This window comes from Sus scrofa, chromosome 16, assembly GCF_000003025.6.
Source record: "Sus scrofa isolate TJ Tabasco breed Duroc chromosome 16, Sscrofa11.1, whole genome shotgun sequence".
In the NCBI taxonomy this organism is placed as follows: Eukaryota; Metazoa; Chordata; class Mammalia; order Artiodactyla; family Suidae; genus Sus; species Sus scrofa.
In genome coordinates, this window is record NC_010458.4 from 42925670 (window position 1) to 42942906 (window position 17237).

The 17237-nt window shown below is 33.4% G+C and overlaps 1 protein-coding gene and 1 long non-coding RNA gene across 5 annotated transcripts in view; one reads left to right on the forward strand and one right to left on the reverse strand.

Annotated features, from left to right (window-relative positions):
• RNF180 (ring finger protein 180) overlaps window positions 1-17237 on the forward strand; it is a 265704-nt gene that overhangs the window by 239445 nt on the left and 9022 nt on the right. The gene's annotated exons all lie outside the window — the stretch shown is intronic.
• The window catches only part of LOC110257331, a 126816-nt gene continuing 119332 nt past the window's right edge, over window positions 9754-17237 (reverse strand). Inside the window, exon 3 of the long non-coding RNA XR_002339809.1 lies at window positions 9754-10218. This is a non-coding gene — a long non-coding RNA (uncharacterized LOC110257331). The remainder of the gene's footprint in view (window positions 10219-17237) is intronic.

The window sequence follows — 17237 nt, forward strand, 5'->3', positions numbered from 1 at the left end:
CAGAAAATGAGGGAGAGAAATACTCCTTTATATAGGGGAAGGAGGAGTTAGAAGGGGCTGTTACAAAGAGCCCATTGGAGGAAACTGGGAGTTCAAAGTGTAGTGGCTTTTCATTGGCTGAATTGTGACAGTCTCTCTTTGGCTGAGTGAAGAAACATTCTTCCTTCCTCCCACTGGGTAGTAAAGTAGGAACCTTCTTCCTGTTGTAGATGCAAAGGTACATCTCTTTCTCTTAGATACATAACTGACTTGTAGTGGTAGGGCATAAAAGCTCCCCATTCTGCTCTTCCAACTCCTTTTTAAATGGAGTTTCTGTTCATTAGCTTTCACACAAGAATGGAAGCAGAAAATAGATCCCTAAATGATCTAGATGTTGGAGTTAGCTGACTAGGATTTTAACTATTAGCATAAAATGTTAATTAGATAGAGAAAAGAATGGGCAAAGTAGGTGAAAGGGTGGACAATGCCAACAGAAATGGAAACTATAAAAAAGAATGAAATGGACACTGGGGCTTGACAATCAGTGAGCCATATGTTATTAGTGGCTTGGGTCACTGTGTTTAAAGTCATTGCCTTAGAATGACATGCCCTGTTTTCATCCCACTTATAATTCCAGTACTCAAGCACAGTGGGTGCTCTTGTATTTCCTCTCTCAGAACCCAAACAGGGTCTTTTTTAGCCAGTTCACTGGCTACCTTTTATAGGTTGAATGATATAAATCTGCCCTATTTCTCTGAGTTATACTTCTTCCATGCAGCTGGACTGTTTGAGTAAGTGGATTGTGAGTTCACTCCGTAGGCTTAGTTCTGCTTATTCTGTACATGGATCCCAAGATGAAGACTAGAGAAGGGAACAAGAAGCCCCTAATTCTTTAAAGGCAGTTTACTATCTAAGTCTTGAATTTTCTAGATTGATTATATTAATGAATTTTGTTCTGTTTCTCATTTAGCTAGTGATCCATTTGCCAGAATATAGATAATATAATTTGCATGATATAGCTTGCTCATCCTCAATTTATAGCCCCTTAGGGATTATCCATCTGAGTTTACCTCCTAGACTCTTTTACCTCCTAGACCCTTTCAAGCTAGGAAAGCAGTAAGAGCTCTGAAATCAAGGATGCCACACTGTACAGCTCCAAGAAGCACCTTTCCATATAGTCATCTTTGTGAAAGGTACTCTCTAGAGTTCTGCAGTGCATAGCATAAATAAGTATATGTGGTCACTCTGCATCATATCTTTTTTCTTGCTAAACCTGGCTTATACTTATTGGCTGCTTGGCCCTAAGGACAATCTCTCCTTTGGGAAGTATAGCTACCAACAAGAGTATTTCATGCCTCTTGCATGTGTATGCCTCCATGAATAACTTTATCAGAAAGTGCCAATATTTGTACAAGAGAAAAATTAACAAGTGCTCATTAAATAAGATGAACTTAAAATTTATTAATTATAGATAGATTGAAGAGATTCAATCTATAAGTATCAGAAATGTCTTAATGAAGTTTTCTCAATATCCAGATACAAATGATTTGAAAACTATAATTTTTCACTAAATTCTATGTAATTCCAACCAAGAACACTCATAACAGCTGTCATAACAGATGCAAAAAGGAACAAGCTATAAACAATTTGCTTTTGTGCATATAAAATAAAAATTGGCTAAACATCCTATATTACTCATATTACTGACCTAATGCCCTCCATTGTTCATAAGGCATAACTTTAAAACTACAATTTTAAATCTTATTAATTTATTTTAGACTCAAAAAATTCCTAAAGTTATGGAAGGAAATTTGGTGTTTTCCCTTTTTTATAGAGTATGATTACACTTGAGCAGTTAATGTATTTTTCAGAATAACATAAAATAACTAGCTTCTAGCAAAGTTATTGTTTGTATCACTTATTCCTTAGAGTAAGTAAAATGTAAACTACTCATTCTCATTTCAATCAATCAGTCAAGAATTTAGTTGGATGATACTAATAGAGAAAGAATTTCCAAGAGAAATATAATCATCAACATTCATAAGTTTAATACAGAATTTCAGGAATTGGGTGCCCTAAAAATATATTTTATTTCTACAAAATAAGACCATTATTATGAACCTGAACTTTTCATTTCATCTTGGAAAATTCCAACATCCTCAACTAACTTTAACAGATGAAAAAAATTATTTTGCATCAGGGAGAAGTAAGGTTTGGTTTTGTTTTTTGAAGCAAAACAGTTCTGAGTATTACCGTCTCTGTTATTTCACACTATGGCCTTGAATGAGTCCCAGTGTCCTGGTCATGTCCCAGACAAATTAAATCAGGCCATCTGGAGATGAGTCTTAAATATCAGTAGTATTTAAAGCTCCCCGGGAGAGCCCAATGTGCAGCCAGAGAACTAAGGCTGAGATACAGGACTTGAGAAGCTGCTAAGACTTGTGACTATATAGCAGTACAGAATGTGGATTCACAATGGAAAGGTGCCATGAAAGGTCCTTTTCTTTATTCTCTGACTTCCAGGCAGTAACATACCCAAACTATTATGAAGAATGAATTAATCAGACAGAATACAATGTTATAAATAAAGGAGATGATTCACATTCGTCTTACACTGAAATGAAGTTAACTCTAACATAATACATTGAGAGTTTAATAGTACGCTGCAATCGTCCACTTCTTTTGGATAGGAAATATAAATTTAATGAAACTATAGTTCAAACTTAAGAAATCTGCAAGTAATTGCCCAAACTAGAGTTTAGTCAATATGCTGAGAACAGCACCTCTCTGGGAAAAAGGCCATGGGATTTGGGAGACAACAAAGTGTTTATTACTTCATATTGTATCCAAGGCACTAAATCTATTTACCCATTTTTTTTTATCTGTAAAAAAATTACATTAAAAACATCTATTAAAAGAGGAAAATGGGTTGAACATGTTATCAAGGTCGTCTCAAGAGAGGAAAAGAATTTGCAAAAAATGGTAAATACATGGAGAAGAGGGGAGGGACAATCCCAGATTCTTCCCTTTGGGGTTATTAAGGAGTATGTTAATGACCTGAAGATACACTAGAAAGTTCCAGGCCTTTTTTGCCAGCTGAGGAAACTACTGCCATGATTCACCATACCATAACTGTTGTGGCATCTTTTGTTTTTACAGTGCACATGAAATAGAAGAACTTATTTATTATGGCTTAAAGAAGATGAATATTAGACATATACCCATAAATTTTTAACAACTATTATAATATTCATTAAAATTAATAAGATATTAAAACACTTTAATATTTCTAGATTTATAATTTGCTACTGAAGACTTGCAAACAACTGAACAGATATAAAAACTGTAAAAGATGTAAAAACAACTGAGCAGATCTTTACCTTGACTAGTATCAGGCTTGTACTAATTAACCCAAACAATTCAAGATATTTAAAATAAAATTTCCTGTGTTGAAAATGAAATTATTTTTATTAGCAAAATTCTACTCTATATACACACTTTTCTAGGGAAACTGAAGAAATTCAGAAATTTTAAATACTGCTCTTTTGTGAACAGTTCTGTTATTTTGGTAATACAAAAGATGTTCTGTTTTCTATTATCACTTAAAATATACGCTTTACTGCATTTCTGATGGACTGAAATTATTGGATATAATGCAAGATTATATATAAATGATATATTTTCCCGTAGGGTCTGAAAATGTAATGTGTCTGGAGAAAGTTCCTATTCTGTTAATTTTTCTTCAATACTGCATTTAAATATCCTTTTTCTTAAAATAGCAAGAGAGAAAATAATATATGGCACAGGAACTGCTTTTTCTTTTTTTACTTTTTTCTGGTCTAAGAAAATTGAAGTCCGTTAGGATAATTTCTCAAAGTATTCACAGAGAATTTAAAGAGACAATTTAAGTGACTTTGAGTTCACTCTGAAATATTTATTATGCTTTCAAGTTATTTTAAGTATGAGGTATGTCCTAAAATTTCACACAGAACAAAGAAGAATAAAGTTACATTTTCAGTAGAGTTTGTACAAACAACTGATGGCCAGATATGAGACTTTTCAAGCCGACTTGATAATATGACTTCCTGTCAAGTGGGTGCTGATTTCTCACGAATACTAGCAGAGCTTTGAAAAAATAAGGTGAATCTAAAGCAATAATGCTTTTTATAATTCTCAAAAAAGGAAATAATCTCAAGCAGATAAAATGCTTTTTTCTTAAATTGAGTTGTCATTAAATTAATGGAGTCTGACTTTTCTGAAGAACATTTCCTATCAGGTTGATCTTCAAAATATTTAACAGCCAGAAACATGGTATTTATATGTACATAAATCAAAGATTAGAAAATATATTTCTTTTCTTTTACTTAAGTGAATATAAATATTTATAAAACTGATAAGCAGGTGATATAACTCATAGCATAAATTATTCACCAAATCATTCCTGTAATTTCTATATGTAGACTGAGAAATGTTAGGAATAATGTTTTATGTGATATAGATATTGTTACTTAAGTGATGGCCTCTCTGAGTCTTGAACTCTGTCAAGGTAGGGTTAACAAGCCTTAGTTATAAATTTAACCACCAATAGGTCATTTTCTTAATTCCTTATTTTGTTTCACATAAGGGACCTCTACTATGTTTCTCAAAAGGACCCCTATTGGTCTTTTATTCAGGACACAAGGTCAGTCTTCATTGTATGATACTAAACCCCAAATTGCTGAACATTTATTGTAACAAATAACCCACCCTACATTTCCAAATATCTCTTAACATCACCCCGTGAAAGTTACATACAGATTCAAACATTAATGAAAATTGCTTATTCTTCTCTCTTTTTTTCCAGCTTTATTGGCAGTTTGTTGACCAAAACCCCAAAATTTTAAGAGCCTATACAGCATGATAATTTGATGTACATTGTGGAAGGATCCCTTCACAGAGAATTAACACAACCATCACTTGACATGTTTTTTTTTTAATTTTATTTTTGCACTGTACAGCATGGGGACCAAGTTACACATACACGTATACATAATTTTTCCTCCCATTGTTGTGTTGCGATGTAAGTATCTAGACATAGTTCTCAATGCTGCACAGCAGGATCTCATTGTAAATCCATTCCAAGAGCAATAGTTTGCATCCATTAACCCCAAGCTCCCAATCCCTCCCACTCTCTCCCTCTCCCACCGGGCAGTCACAAGTCTATTCTCCAAGTCCATGATTTTCTTTTCTGTGGAAAGGTTCATTTGTGATGTATATTAGATTCCAGTTATAAGTGACATCATAGGGTATTTGTCTTTCTCTTTCTGACTTATTTCACTCAGTATGAGAGTCTCTAGTTCCACCTCTGTTGCTGCAAATGGCATTATGTCGTTCTTTTTCATGGCTCAGTAGTATTCCATTGTGTATATACACCACATCTTCCTAATCCAATTGTCTGTCAGTGGACATTTGCGTTGTTTCCGTGTCTTGGCTATTGTGAATAGAGCTTCAATGAACATGTGGGTGCATGTGTCTTTTTTAAGGAAAGTCTTATTTTCATATTTGGTGAGAAGTTTTAACTTCTACTCCCTTATCAAATTTCAATTATACAATACAGTGTTATCAACTATAATGACATTAGGTCCTCAGACTTTATGCATCTTATAACTGTAAGAGTATATACCCTTTTACCAACCACTCCTTATTTCTCCTACTCCTCCACCCCCAAGCAACCATTTTTCTACTCTGTGAGGTTTATCTGGTTTGGGTGGGTTGGGTTGGGCCTCTGTTTTTGTTTTTGTTTTTGGATTCCATGTGTAACTGATAGCATGCAGTAGTTCTGTCTCTGTCTGGCTTATTTCACTTACCATAATTCTCTCCAGGTTTATCCAAAATATAAGGATAGGATTTTCTTCTTTTGTAAGGCTGAATGATATTCCATGTATATATACATATATGGAATACATATATATGTCACCTTTTTTAAAAATCCATTTACCATGAAAAAGAATGAAATAATGCCATTTACAGCAACATGGGTGGAACTAGAGACTCTCATACTAAGTGAAGTAAGTCAGAAAGAGAAAGACAAATACCATATGATATCACTCATATCTGGTATCTAATATATAGCACACAAAAAAATTCATGGACTTGGAGAATAGACTTGTGGTTGCCCAGGGAGAGGGGGAGGGAGTGGGATTGGGAGTTTGAGGTTAACAGATGCAAACTATTGCTTTTGGAATGGACTAACAATGAGATCCTGCTGTGTAGCACTGAGAACTATGTCTAGATACTTACAGCGCAGCATGACAGTGAAAGAAAAAATTATGTATACATGTATGTGTAACTGGGTCCCCATGCTGTACAGTGGGAAAAAAATATATAATAAAAAAATCCATTTACCAATCAATGGACATTTAGGTAATTTCCATACCTTGGCATGTATCTCTTCCAGATAATGATTTTGTTTCCTTTGGATAGGTACACAGAATTAGGATTACTGGATCTGTGGTAGGTGTATTGTTAATTTATTGAGGAACCTCCATATGGTTTTCCATAGTGGCTGTACCAGTTTACATTCCCACGAACATTGTACATGTTCACTTTTCTCCACATCTTCTCCAGTATTTACCTCTTATATTCTTGATAATAATCATGCTAGCAGGTGTGAGTTACTATCTCATTGTGATTTTGATTTGCATTTCCCTGATAATTAGGGATATTAAGCACCTTTTTATGTACCTATTGTCATTTGAATGTCTTCTTTGGAAAAGAATCTTTTCAGCCCATTTCCATGTTTTTTAGTTTGGTTATTTGTGGTTTTGTTCTTGAGTTGTATGAGTTTCTATTCTACTTTGGATATTACCTTTATATCAGATATGTAATTTGCAAATATTTTATCCCAACTCATAGATTCCATTTTCATTATTATGATGGTTTTATTTGATAAGAAGCAGCTTTTTATTTGATATCATTCCACTTTTTTCTTTTTGCTTTTGTTTCCATTGCTTTTGGTGTCAAATATGAAAAATCATTACCAATACCAGTGTCAAGGAGCTGACCCCCACCCCCAGGTTTTCAAGAGTTTTATAGTTTTTGGTCTTACAGTCAAGTTTTGACTACATTTTGAGTTGATTTTTTTGTGTATGGTGAAAGATAGTGGTTCAGTTTCATGCTTTTCCATGAGGTAATCCATTTTTCGTAGTACCATTACTGAAGAGACCATCCTTTCCCCATGGTATATTCTTGGCTCCTTTATCAAAAATTGCTTGACTATGCATAGTTTTATTCCTAGGTTCTTTCTTCTGTTCTATTGTTCTGTGTTTGTGTGTGTAATCTTACAACATAATTATGTTATTTCATTGTCTTTTAAATAATGTTTATGTTTATTAACTTCTTTCCTTCCATTTTATTGAGGTATAATTGACATAAAGCATTGTATAAATTTAAGGGAGGCAGCATAATGATTTGACTTACATCATGAAATGATTACTGCAATAAATTAAGTGAACCTCCATCATTATATATACTTAGAAAATAAGAGAAAAAAAATTTTCCTTTGATGATAACTCTTAGGATTTACTCTCTTAACAATTTTCATATAACATAGAGCAGTGTTAATTATATAAAATGTTTTACATTACATCCCTAGTACTTATTTCATAACTAGAAGTTTTTACTTTTTGACTACCTTCATCCTATTTCCCTTCGCCTCACCCATTACCTCTGGTAATTGCAACTCTGATCTTTTTTTCTGTGGGTTGTTACATTTGGGGTTTTTTTGACATATAATTAACCTACAACACTATATTATTTCCTAGTACACGACGTAGTAATTAGATATTTCTATATATTACAAAATGATCACAAAGATAAATCTAGTTACCATGTGAAGATATTACATTATTATGGACAATTTTCCTCATGCTGTACATTTGATTTTCATCACATTCATTTCATAACTGGAATTTTGTACCTCTTCATTGTCCTCACCTTATCTCATCCCCCCACCACCACCACTCTCCCTTCTGGCAAGCATTTGTTTGTTCTCTGTATCAATGGCTCTTTTACTATTTTGCTATATGTGTTCATTTGTTGTTTGTATTTAGATCCCATGTAGAAGTAAAATCATATGGTATTTGATTTTCTCTGTCTTACATATTCCACTCATAATACATTCCAGGTTCATCTAGCTTATCACAAATGGTGAGACTCCACTATAATGGCTGAGTAATACTTCATTGTGTGTATATGTGTGTATGTATATATACACATGTATATATACACATATATTGTGCATATGTATATATATATATGTGTGTGTGTGTATATCACATTTTCTTTATCCATTCATCTCTCAATGAACACATAAGTTGTTTCCAAATATTGGCTATTGTGAATTATGCTGCACATAACATGGGGGTGCATACATCTTTTTGAATTGTGTTTTTGAGTTTTGTTTAGAGAAAAACTCAGAACTGGAATTACTGGATCACATGAGAGTTTCATTTTTAATTTTTGAGGAACATCCATCCTTATTTACATAGTGATTATAACAATTTACATTTATACAAACAGTGCAAGAGAGTTTCCTTCACTCCATATCCTTGCCAACACTTGTCAATATCTTTTTTGATAATAGCTGTTCTGATGAGTGAGTGTGAGATATCTCATTGTGGCTTTTATTATGTTGAGTAATGTTCACTATATACCCACTTTTTTGAGAATTTTTTCAATAAATAGATATTGAATTTGTCAAAGCTTTTCTACATCTATTGAGATGATCATATGCTTTCTATTCTTCAATATGTTCATGTTGTATATCACAATGACTAATTTGAGCATACTGAACCATCCTTGCATTAGGTTGGATAAATCCTAATTGATCATGTTCTCTGATCCTTTCAATGTATTGCTGACATTAGTTTGCTAACATTTTGTTGAGGATTTTTGCAAGCATATTCGTCAGGGATATTGACCCATAATTTTCTTTTCTTGTAGTGTTTTTGTCTAACTTTCGTATCAGGCTAATGCTGGTCTAGTAAAATGAGGTTGAAAGAGTTTGAGAAAGATAGGTATTAATAACTTTTTAGTGTTTGGTAGACTTCACCTGTGAATCTTTCTGATTCTGGACTTCAGTTTGTTGAGAGTTTTTAAATGATTCAATTTCAGGACTTATATTTGGTCTATTCATATTTTGTGTTTCATTCTCATTTAGTCTTGGGAGATTATATGTTTCTAGGAATTCATTTTTTCTAGGTTATTCATATATATATATACACATATATACATACATATATTTCTAGGATATTCATATATATAATTCCAACCTAATGGAGCAAAATACACATTTTTCTTGAGTGCACACAAAAGAGTCTCTTGGATAAGTCATGATAGGAAACAAAACAAATCTTAGCAAATTTAAGAAGACTGAAATCATACCAATTACCTTTTCTAAGCACAATAGTTTTTAGAAACTAGAAATCAAAAAAGATCTGTAAGTATGTAGAAACTGAATAAAACATTCTGAACAGCCAATAGGTAGAAAAGAAATAAAAAAACCATTTCAAAATGAAAATGAAAAAATATCATATCTTATGGGATACAGCAAAAGGAGTCTGGGAGGAAAATTTTTAGCTGTAAATGCATATATTAAGAAATTAGAAAGATTTAAAATAAAGAATATAACTTTATATCTGAAGGAATTAGAAAAAGAAGAAAAAATTATGCCCAAAGTTAGCAAAAGAAGGAATTAAATAAAGGTCAAAGCAGAAATAAATAAAATAGGGATCAGTGAAAAATAAAAGATGAAAAAAATAAGAGCTAGTTCTTTGAAAAGATAAACCAAATTGATCAAATTTTAGCTAGACTTACCAAGAAAAAAAAGAGAAAAAACTCAAAGTGAAAGAGGAGATATTACAGTTTATTTTGCAGAAATACATAAGATCATAAGAGATTACTAAAAAAATATATATGCCAACAAATTACAAAACCTAGAATAATTGATACATTTCTATAAACATATGACTTTCTGTGACTGAATCAAGGAGAAATACAAAATGTGAACTAATAGTGAATGAAGAGATTGAATCATTAATCTAAAACCTCCCAACACTCAAAACCCTGAGACCAGACAGCTTCACTAATAAATTTTGCAAAACATTTAAAGAAGAATTCATACCAGTCCTCTTCAAACTCTTCCAAAATATAAAGGAGAAGGGAGCAACTCCAGATTTATTTTACAAGGCCAGCATTATCCTGGAGAAAAAAATTAAATAAGGATACCATGTGAAAAGAATATTATATAATCACCAGTAAATATAAATATGCATTCAAAAATTCTCAACAAAATAATAGCAAACCAAATTCAACAACACATTGAAGAGATTATACAGCATGATCTTGGGATTTATCTCTGGGATACAAAACAGCTGAACACATACAGTTAATAATTGTAACATATCACATCAATAAAATGAAAGATAAAAATTACACAATCATCTCAATAGATGCAGAAAAGACATTTGATGAAATTTAATATTCATTCATGATTTTTAAATCAACAAATTAGGTATAGAGGGAATGAACCATAACATAATAAGGATCATTTATTATAATCCAATAGCTAATACTATATTCAGTGGAGAAAACTGAAAACTTTTCCTCTAAGATCAGGAAGAAGACAAGGATGCCCACTCTCATTACTCCTACTTAGTGTAGTACTAAAAGTCCTAGCTAGATCAGTTAGACAAGACAAAAGATATCCAAAGTGGAAAGAAAGAAGTCAAATTATTGTTACTTGCTGATGACATGACATATGATTTCTCATATACATGAAAATCCTGAGGCCTCAATCAAAACATGTTGAAATAAAGCAATTATTTCAGTAAAGTAGCTGATAGAAAATCAACATACAGAAATCAGCTGCATTCCTTTACACTAATGATGAAACATCTGAAAAAGAAATAAACCCCATTCACAGCAATATCAAAAACAAACAAAAATACTTTGGACAAATTTAACTATTGTGGCCCAGTGGTTTAAGAACTTGATACAGTGTTCTTGTAAGGTTGGCTGTGAGTGAGGATGTTAAAATATCCATATGGCTACCCAAAGCCATTTATAGAATCAATGCATTACCCACCAAAATACCAAAGGCATTCTTAACAGAAATAGAAAAAATAATCCCAAAATTTGTGTGGAACCACAAAGCACTCTGAGTAACCAAAGCAATCCTGAGGAAAAAGAAAAAAGCCAGAGGTATCATGCTTCTGAGTTTCAAACTATACTGTAAAGCCATAGTGATTTTTTAAGTATGGTACTGGCACAAAAAAATAGACACATAGACCAATGGTATGAAATAGACCAGAAATCAAATCCTAGCATATACAGTTAACTAATATTCAACACAAGAGCCAAGAACACCCAATAGGAAATGGATAGTTTATTCAGCAAATGGTTCTAGGGAAACTGAAGAAGCACATGCAGAATAATGAAATTAGACCACTGTCTCATACCCCTCAAAAAAATTAACTCAAAATGAATCAAAGACTTAAACATTAGATCCAATACCATAAAAACTACAAGAAAACATAAAGAAGTTCTGCAACAATAGTTTAGGTAATGATTTTTTGATATGATGCCAAAAGCACAAATAGCAAAAGCAAACATGAACCAATGAGATTACATTCAACTTCAAAGCCTCTGCATAGCAAAAGAACAATTAAAGAACTTAAAGACAACCAACAGAATGGGAGAAAAATTTGCAAGCCTTTTTTTTTCTTTTTGTCTTTTTGCCATTTCTAGCGCTGTTCCCATGGCATATGCAGATTCCCAGGCTAGGGGTCCAATCAGAGCTGTAGCCGCTGTCCTATGCCAGAGCCACAGCAACGCGGGATCCAAGCCGCGACTGCAACCTACACCACAGCTCACGGCAACGCTGGATCCTTAACCCACTGAGTAAGGCCAGGGATCGAACCCGCCACCTCATGGTTTCTAGTCAGATTTGTTAACCATTGCACCACAACAGGAACTCCTTGCAAGCCATTTTACAAGAAGTTAATATCCAATCTATATAAGGAGCTTAAACAACTTAATAACAAAAAGATAAATAATTTAATTAAAAATGTGCAGAACTAAGTAGACCCTTCTCCAAAGAGGACATCAAAATAGCCAACAGGCACAGGAAAAGATGTTTAATATCACTAATCATTATGGAAATGCAAATAAAAACTATGAGATATCACTTCACACCTGTTAGAATGACTGTCATCAAGAAGACAGGAGACAACAGATGCTGATGAGGATATAGTAAAAAAAGGAAATTTTATACACTTTTGGTAGGAATGTAAATTGTTTCAACCACTATGGAAAATGATATGAATGTTCCACAAACCTTATAAATCTACCATATGATCCAGCAATTCCACTTCTAGGCATATACCCAAAGGAAATGAAAACATGATTTCAAAGATATGCATGTACACCCGTGTTTATTGCAGCATTATTCACAGTAACCAAGAGATGAAAATGTAAATTCCATAAATCAGTGAATGGATAAAAAAATGATGTTGTATATATATACAATGGAATTATATTCAGGCATCAGAAAGGAAGATAGGCTTAAGAATAAATAGAAAATCTTGACAGACTTATAACAAATAACTCAAATCAGGAATCAAAATTTCCAAAGAAAAGTCACAGACCAAACTGATAGCACTAATAAATTCTACCAAAATTTAAACAACTATCACCAATCTTTTTTAAACTCCTGGAAAAAACTGAAGAGAAGGGAACACTTCCCATCTCACCCTATGAGGCATGCATTATCCCAATATGAAAGCCAGATGAAGACATCACAAAAAAAAGAAAATTACAGACTAATGACTCCTATAAATATACATGCAAAATCCCATTACCAGAAAAGTGATTGTACAATAAAACCAAATGGAATTTACTCCAGGAATCCATGAGAGGGTCAACATAAGAAAATCAGTGTAATAAATCATATTAATAAAATGCCTAAAGACTTTTGAGAAAAATCAAGCACCTTTAAAAAAAATTCAGAATACCAGGAATAGAAAGGAATTTCCTCAACATAACAAGGGTATTTACTTAAAAAAACAGCAGCAACAACAACAAAACTCACAGGTAACATCAAGCTCAATATGAAAGATTAAGAACAAGACAAGAATGCCTGTTTTCACCACTGCTTTTCAACACTGTACTAGAAATTCTAACCAGAACAGTTAGATAAGGACATGAAATAAAAGGCATCCAAATTGGAAAGGTATAAGTGAAATTGCATGTAGGAAATTCCAAAGAATCTAACATTAAAGCTACTAGAGCCAACAAAATATTCAGCAATGTTTCAGGTTACAAGATAAACACACAAAAATCAGTTGTGTTCACCAACAGAGAACAATCTGAAAAGGATATTAAGAAAGCAATTTTATTTACAGTAATAGCTAAAAGAGTAATAACTAGGAAAAAATTTAACCAAGGATATGAAAGATTTTTACACTCTTAACTATAAAACATAGCTGAAATAAATTAGAAACATAAATAAATGGAGAGATATCCTGTGTTCATAGATTAGAAGACCTAATATTGTTAAGATATCAATACTACCTACAGCTCTCTGTAGATTCAATGCAAATCAAAATTGCAATAGCCCTTCTTGTGGAGGAAAAGCTGATCCTTAATATCAAGAGGCCCTGAGTAACCAAAAAATGCTTGAAAAACAGGCATAATGTTGTAGGACTCACACTTTCTATTTCAAAACTTATTACAGAAATCAAAACATTATGGTACTGGCAAAAAGATATAGACTAGAAAGTCTGGAAATAAACCCAGATGTCCCTGGCTACTTGATTTTTGGAAAGTGTACAATGTCCATTCATTGGGGAAAGAATAGTCTCTTCAACAAATAATGCTAATATGACTGGATTTCCACATGCAAAAGGATAATAAAATGGGACCCCCTAACTCAAAATGGATCAAAGGCATAAATATAAGAGCTAAAACTGTAGAACTCTCAGAGAAAATATAGGCACAAATCTTCATGAACAGTAGATTCTTAGATATGACACAAAAAGCATAACCAAATAAATAAATTGAACTTAATTAAAATTTAAAATTTTATGCCTCAGAAAGACATCAAGATGGAAGAAAGACAGCCTACATAATGGGAGAAAATATTTGCAAATTATATATCTGATAGTGTCTTAAAACTCAGAATAGATAAAGAACTCAAGAAGACAAACCAATTAATAAATGGGCAATGGACTTTAATAAGCACTTCTTCAAATAAGATACACAAATAGCCAATAAGCATATGAAAAGACATGCAACACCACTAGTCATTGGGGGATAAATGCATACCAAAACCACAATGAGATTCACCCCTCCCATAATGGCTATAAAATTTAAAAAAAAGAACAGAAAATAAGTATTTGGAAGTGTTGTCAAGGATGTGGAGTAAATGAAACCCTTGCACCTTGCTAGTAGGGATGCAAAGTGATATATCTCACTGTAAAAGAAAAAAGAAAGATTGGAGTTCCCTCAGAATGCTAGGCATAGAATTACAGTATGAAACATCAGTTCTACTCTTGGGTATACTGAAATAGGGACTCAAACAGATACTTTGTATACCAGTGTTTCCTGAAGCATTAGTCACTATAGCCAACAGATGGCAACCACCCAAGTATCTGATAACAAATTAATGGATCAACAAAATGTGGTAAATACATACAATGGAATATTATTCATCCATAAATATGAATGAGGTTTTGATACATTTTGCAGTAGCAGTGAAGCTTGAAAACTTTAAGTGAAATAAGCCAGACACGAAAGGATAAATATTGTATGATCCCATTTCTGTGAGAAGTCTAGGATAGGCAAATTCATAAAGGCAATTTAGAAATATAGATTGCCAGGAGCAGAGGAGAGTGAGGAATTTGGGAATTGTTGCTTAATGACTACAGAGTAGGTAATCTCTTTGTGATAGTGGAAAAAAATGGAATAAATAGTGCCTATAATTGCATAACTTTGTTAATGTAAGTAATGCCACTGAATTGTATACTAAAAATGCCAAATGTCATGTTATTTGTATTTTACCACAATAAAAATTACTAAAAAAAAAAAAAAAAAAAAGACATGGCAAGAGTTCCCATCATGGCACAGTGGAAATGATTCTGACTAGGAGCCATGAGTTTGTGTGTTTGATCCCTGGCCTTGCTCATTGGGTTAAGGATTCGGTGTTGCCATGAGTGTGGTGGAGGTCGCAGATGCAGCTTCGATCCTGCATTGCCATGGCTGTGGTGTAGGCCAGCAGCTGTAACTCCAAATAGACCCCTAGCCTGGGAACCTCCATGTGCCACGGGTGTGGCCCTAAAAAAGCAAAAAAAAAAAAAAAAAAAAAAAAATTAGACATAACGCATTTCTTACCTGGTTACAGAAACAAAGCATTTAAAAATTATGTAATTATGTAATTTATTGTTACAGATGTTTCAATTTGCAACATATTTTAATATAAAAAGTTAATTTTGTAGGATTAAAAAATAGATTTGACTCTGGGATCCCAAAGATATACAGATTCATTTAAAATCCATTTTGCATTAAGTTTTTATGTCTATTAACAGGGTAACTCTATACCTACTTGTGACTAAAAATATCACTCCGCCTCTGCTAAGGCTTAACTTATATCAATCAGAATTTGGCACAGCAAAATTCTTATGTAATATGAAAAATGCAGAGCAATAAAACACCATACTTTAACCTTTTGTCTGTCCCAGCACACATGAGAAGGATAGGACTTATCTCTTTTTTCATACAGATTTCAGAGCTCTCTGAATTAACCTCTAAATAATTATTTTCATAAGAACTGCAAAATCTATTTCATTAATATTATAATAATATTTAATACATGCTGAAATTATAGTTAAGAAATTTGATTTGGGACATTCTCAAAAATATGCTCATTATTCATTCTATTCTCAGTTTATCCTTATACACATTCATCCATCCATTCAATAGACGCATTTATTACCCACTATAAGCACTGTGCAAGTTGCTAAAATTACAAAAATGAATGAGATTTTGAAAGTCTTTTTGTCTCTGAAAGAATATTCAAACTATAGAGCCTACTTTATGGTCTTTGTTGGTGAATATAAATTTGAACCCTATTCTGGGTGTGTGTGGGGGTCAGTCATAGCCTTGTTTTCTATAATGTGAGAGAAATCCTTCTGAAGTAAGATTGTTTTTACAAAACACAATGTATAGAGGCAGAAGTGTCTGTATGAGATTCTTACTTGGAAGTTTTCTTCACAGTTAACAGTTGTTATTCATGCTTTGATTTCACACAATGAATTTCTCTAAGGTTTTTTTTTTTTTTTTTTGGCTTTTCAGGGCCACACCTGCAGCATAGGAAAGTTCCAAGGCTGGGGTCAATTCAGAGCTGTAGCTGCTGGCCTACACCACAGACAAAGCAATGCAGGATCCAGCTGCATCTGCGGACTATACGACAGCTCACGGCAAAGCCAGATCCTTAACCCGCTAAGTGAGGCCAGGGATCCTCACGGATACTAGTCTGGTTCCTTACCACTGAGCCACAGCAGGAACTCGCAAGATTTTTCTTTTAGTTTTTTTTTTTTTTTTAAATATGGGAAAACATGTCAGATTCAACTTTTGTGATTATCATCCTTTTTCTTTAATAGTTTTAAAAGTCACTTCATTTATTTTCAGTCAGTTTTTTCCTTAACTTCTAGGTGCTCTGCTCAGCATCATCCTAAGCTTTAGGACCCAGGGTGACAGAACACCCTCTATCTGGTACATTTCTGATTGTGGAGGAGGAAACGAGACTGTTGTAGCATCTCAAACTGTTAAATGGTCTATCCAGAAGTATTTTATTTGGACAGTTATTTTCATGGTCAAATCTCCTGGCCTTGCCTAACTAAGGGGCAAGGAAGTACAAATAAACCAAATATTCAGAAAACCAGAATATTTGTGAAAAACCCTAAATGTACCACAACTATTAAAAATTTAGTCTAATTCATTTAAAAACTTAAATAGGGAGTTCCCATCATGGCTCAGTGGTTAACGAATCCAACTAGGAACCATGAGGTTGTGGGTTCAATCCCTGGCCTCACTCAGTGGGTTAAGGATCTGGCATTGCCATGAGCTGTAGTGTAGGTTGTAGATGCAGCTCGGATCCCATGTTGCTGTGGCTCCGGCGTAGGCTGGCAGCTACAGTTCCAGTTAGACCCCTAGCCTGGAAA